The sequence below is a fragment of the Triticum aestivum genome, chromosome 2B (genome assembly GCF_018294505.1).
Source record: "Triticum aestivum cultivar Chinese Spring chromosome 2B, IWGSC CS RefSeq v2.1, whole genome shotgun sequence".
Taxonomy (NCBI): domain Eukaryota; kingdom Viridiplantae; phylum Streptophyta; class Magnoliopsida; order Poales; family Poaceae; genus Triticum; species Triticum aestivum.
The window spans coordinates 552,871,714-552,877,241 of NC_057798.1; positions in this window are offsets into that span (position 1 = coordinate 552,871,714).

Genomic DNA, 5,528 nt, shown 5'->3' on the forward strand with positions numbered 1-5,528 from the left:
AGAAACGGGTGCAAATGTTTTTCAAACTAGACACGTGGCAAGTCGCAAAACTCTTCAAGTAGCTAGACACTAGTAGAAAACAGGGCTATCGTTCGGCCCTGGCCAGCCCATTAGTCCCGGTTCTTCAAGAACCGGGACCAATGGGGGGTATTAGACCCGGTTCGTGAGCCCAGGGGGCCGGCCGGGGCCTCGTGGGCATTGGTCCCGGTTCGTGTAGAACCATTTGTCCCTGTTCGAGCCACGAACCGGGACCAATGGTCCTCGCTGCTGGCCCACAACCATTGGTCCCGGTTCGTGGCATGAACCGGGACTAAAGCCCCCTTCTGTCCCGGTTCATGCCAAGAACTGGGACAAATATCTTGCCTATATATACCCACCGCCGCGGCAGAGCACTCCACAGTGCTCTGTTTTTTCAATCCGGCGAGGAGAGGGCATTTGGGCGCTCTAGTTCACCTCCTATGCACATGAGGTGTTCGATGAAATGCCCGAGCCACACTAGTTAAGCTTTCTCCTCTCGAAGCTCGACCTAGGAGCTCCATTTTTTTCGAGATTTGTCTAGATTTAGGGGTCCGTCACGCCCCGTCCCCGTTTTCACCGCCGTTGATCGCCCGCGCCGATCTCGTCGCCGGCACCACCGTGGTGAGCCTCTTATTCTTATCTTCTTTATGATACTTGTCTGATTTTCTTACTTTAGATAGATATTTGTCTGATTTTCTTAATTTTGACACACATAATTATATGTAATGCACGCAGATGAACCGGCAATGGATGTATGGTGACAGACACACCTCCGAGTACATTAAGGGAGTGCATATTTTTCTCGAAGTGGCTGAGGCAAACAAGCGGAATGGTTTTATGTGTTGTCCATGTAGTAAATGTGGGAATACGAAGTCTTACTCTGACCGGAAAATCCTTCACACCCACCTGCTTTACAAGGGTTTCATGCCACACTATAATGTTTGGACGGGGCACGGAGAAATAGGATGATGGAAGACGGCGAAGAAGAAGAGGACGATGACAACTATGTGCCCCCTGAATACGGTGATGATGCAAAGGGGGGAGCTGCTGAAGATTAAGAGGAACCAGACGATGTGCCCGATGATGCTGCAACGGGGGAAGCTGCTGAAGATCAAGAGAAACCAGACGATGTGCCCGATGATGATCTCCACCGGGTCATTGTCGATGCAAGGACGCAATGTGAAAGTCAAAAGGAGAAGCTGAAGTTCAATCGCATGTTAGAGGATCACAAAAAAAAAGTTGTACCCCAATTGTGAAGATGGCAACACAAAGCTGGGTACCGTACTGGAATTGCTACGGTGGAAGGCAGAGAATGCTGTGCCTGACAAAGGATTTGTGAAGCTACTGAAAATATTGAAAAAGAAGCTTCCAAAGGATAATGAATTGCCCGACAGTACGTACGCAGCAAAGAAGGTCATATGCCCTCTAGGATTGGAGGTGCAGAAGATACATGCATGCCTTAATGACTGCATCCTCTACCGCGGTGCGTACGAGGATTTGAACGCATGCCCGGTATGCGGTGCATTGCGGTATAAGATCAGATGAGATGACCCTGGTGATGTTGACGGCGAGCCCCGCATGAAGAGAGTTCCTGCGAAGGTGATGTGGTATGCTCCTATAATACCACGGTTGAAACGACCGTTTAGAAACAAAGAGCATGCCAAGTTGATGTGATGGCACAGTGAGGACTGTAAGAAAGACGGAAAGTTGAGAGCACCCGCTGATGGGTCGCAGTGGAGAAAAATCGAGAGAGAGTACTGGGTTGAGTTTGCACGTGACCCAAGGAACGTATGGTTTGGTTTAAGCGCGGATGGCATTAATCCTTTCGGGGAGCAGAGCAGCAACCACATCACCTGGCCCGTGACTCTATGTATGTATAACCTTCCTCCTTGGATGTGCATGAAGCGGAAGTTCATTATGATGCCAGTTCTCATCCAAGGCCCTAAGCAACCCGGCAACGACATTGATGTGTACCTAAGGCCATTAGTTGAAGAACTTTTACAATTGTGGAATGGAAACAGTGTACGTGCATGGGATGAGCACAAACAGGAGGAATTTAACCTGCACACGTTGCTGTTTGTAACCATCAACAATTGGCCCGCTCTCAGTAACCTTTCAGGACAGACAAATAAGGGATACCACGCATGCACGCACTGTTTAGCTGACACCGAAAATATATACCTGGGAAGCTGCAGGAAGAATGTGTACCTGGGCCATCGTCGATTTCTTCCGACCAACCATCAATGTCGAAAGAAAGGCAAGCATTTCAAAGGCGAAGCAGATCACCGGAAGAAGCCCGCCATGCGTACCGGTGATCACGTACTTGCTATGGTCAATGATTTACACGTAACCTTTGGAAAGGGTCCCGACGGACTAGCTGTTTCGAGTGACGCTGGGGGACACGCACCCATGTGGAAGAAGAAATCTATATTTTGGGACCTACCCTACTGGAAAGACCTAGAGGTCCGCTCTTCGATCGACGTGATGCACGTGACGAAGAACCTTTGCGTCAACCTGCTAGGCTTCTTGGGCATGTATGGGAAGACAAAAGATACAGCTGAGGCATGGGAGGACCTGCAACGTTTGCACGAAAAAGACGACATGCCTCCAAAGCAGTATGAAGGTCCTGCCAGCTACGCTCTTACCAAAGAAGAGAAGGAAATCTTCTTTGAATGCCTGCTTAGTATGAAGGTCCTGACTGGCTTCTCGTCGAATATAAAGGGATAATAAATATGGCAGAGAAAAAGTTTCAGAACCTAAAGTCTCATGACTGCCACGTGATCATGACGCAACTGCTTCCGGTTGCATTGAGGGGGCTTCTACTGGAAAATGTCCAAGTAGCTATTGTGAATCTATGTGCATTCCTCAATGCACTCTCTCAGAAGGTGATCGATCCAGAAATCATACCAAAGCTAAGGAGTGATGTGGTGCAATGTCTTGTCAGTTTCGAGCTGGTGTTCCTACCATCCTTCTTTAATATCATAACACACGTCCTAGTTCATCTAGTTCACGAGATTGTCATTCTGGGCCCTGTATTTCTACACAATATGTACCCCTTTGAGAGGTTCATGGGAGTCCTAAAGAAATATGTCCGTAACCGCGCTAGGCCAGAAGGAAGCATCTCCATGGGCCATCAAACAGAGGATGTCATTGGGTTTTGTGTTGACTTCATTCCCGACCTTAAGAAGATAGGTCTCCCTAAATCGCGGTATGAGGGGAGACTGACTGGAAAAGGCACTCTTGGAGGGGAGACAATAATATGCAGGGACGGATATTCTTGGTCTCAAGCACACTGCACAGTTCTACAGAACTTTACCTTGGTGACCCCTTATGTTGATGAACACAAGAACAGTCTGCACTCCAAACACCCGGAGCAGTGCGACGACTGGATTACATGTGAACACATCAGGACTTTCAGCAGTTGGTTGGAAACACGTCTCAGAGATAAAAACACTATTTGTGATGAGCTGTACTCATTGTCCAGGGGAGCATCTTCGACTGTTACGATTTGGAAAGGATACGAGATAAATGGGAATACATTTTACACGATCGCCCAAGATCAAAAGAGCACCAACCAAAACAGCGGTGTCCGCTTTGATGCAGCCACCGAGAGGGGAAATGACACATATTATGGTTACATAGTGGACATATGGGAACTTGACTATGGAGTAGATTTTAATGTCCCTTTGTTTAAGTGCAAATGGGTCAATCTGTCAGGAGGCAGGGTACAGGTAGACCCACAGTACGGAATGACAACAGTGGATCTGAACAATCTTGGGTACACTGACGAACCGTTCGTCCTAGCCAATGATGTGGCACAGGTTATCTATGTGAAGGACATGTCTACCAAACCGAGAAAAAAAATAAGGAAGCGAATACATCATACGATGAGCCAAAGCGCCACATAGTTCTTTCAGGAAAAAAGGACATCGTGGGAGTGGAGGGCAAGACAGACATGTCCGAAGATTATGAAAAGTTTCATGAAATTCCTCCCTTCAAAGTCAAGGCTGACACAAGCATCCTGATAAATGATGAAGATTATCCATGGTTACGGCGCAATAAGGAAAGGACGCAAGAGAAGAAAAAGTGAAGACTTTCTCCACAACTATTATGATGATACCATGGCAACTTTCAACCTTTTTGTAGTTCATTTGAAATGCATGTTGTAACAAACAAGTTTCCGTATGAAATCCTGATTGTCCGTTTTGTACACGAAGTGCATCCAGTTTTTGCCGTAACCTTCTCAACTTTCTTGCATATGCTATGTGGATGAAATGATGATACCATGCCAAAATAAAAGAGAGGCGCAATGCTCACCTGCATGTTGCTTAGCTTCAGGCCAACATGTAGGTGAGCACTGTGCTTCTCCCTTCATCGTCTCTACACTCAGGGCTTATAAACCGCTGTGAGTGCCTCTCGCTTGGCGAGGTGGGACTAAAAAATAGCTGCAGAAAGAACCAACTAAAAAACTCTTTTACCGGTTCATGCCACGAACCGGTACTAAAAGGTGCCCGTGGGGCCCCAGCCTTAAAACATGTACCAAATAAAATGCCTTCGTAACAGCCTTAGAACTGGTACTAAAGGAATCAACTAAAAAGCTTTTATAAACCTCTAGTATTATTGAAACTATAATTATATAGAATTTTGTTACAAACTTTAATAGCAAAAAGAATTATCATAAAAGAAAATAAATAAGTAATTAGAATTTTGTTCAAAACATTAAAAGCAAAAAGAATTATCATAAAAGAAAATAAATAAGTAATTAGAATTTTGTTACAAACTTTAATAGCAAGAATTATCATAAAAGAAAATAAATAAGTAATTAGAAACAAAAAAGAAAGCAAAAAAACTGGCAAAAATTAAAAAAAGTGCCACCTACAAGGCCACCACGGCCTGCATACGACTAGAAACCCATTACAAGGGCCAGGATGCAGGCCTGCATTAGGCCCAATAGGCCCACAAGCACAAAGAGTGATTTTAGGCCCGTAAGTCTGCAGTAGAGAGGAGCTCGTTGTGGTTGGTTCGGCAGGGCTTATAAACCACTCCGAGCCCCTCTCGGCTAGCGAGGTGGGACTAAACATAGCACCACACCGCGCCAGTTCCAGCACATGACCTTTGGTCCCGGTTGGTGGCACCAACCGGGACTTAAGGGACGCATTGGTACCGGTTGGTGGCATCAACCGGGACCAATGCCTCTCTTTTGTCCCGGTTTGTGGCACCAACCGGGACCAAAGGTCTCTGTTTCCTGCCATTTGGGCTGCTGAAAAGATGCCTTTGGTCCCGGTTGGTGCCACCAACCGGGACTAAAGGGGTGCATTGGTCCCGGTTGGTGCCATGAACCGGGACCAATGCTCTGCCTATATAAGCAGCACTCGCGAAAATTTGGTTCAGTTCGTTCTTCCCCGCCGCCCGACGCCGCCAGGCTGCCCGTCCGTCTCCGCCTCGCCGTCGCCGTCGTCGCCCCACGCCGTCCCGCACCGCCCCGACTCCGTCACCGCCCCCCGACCCGC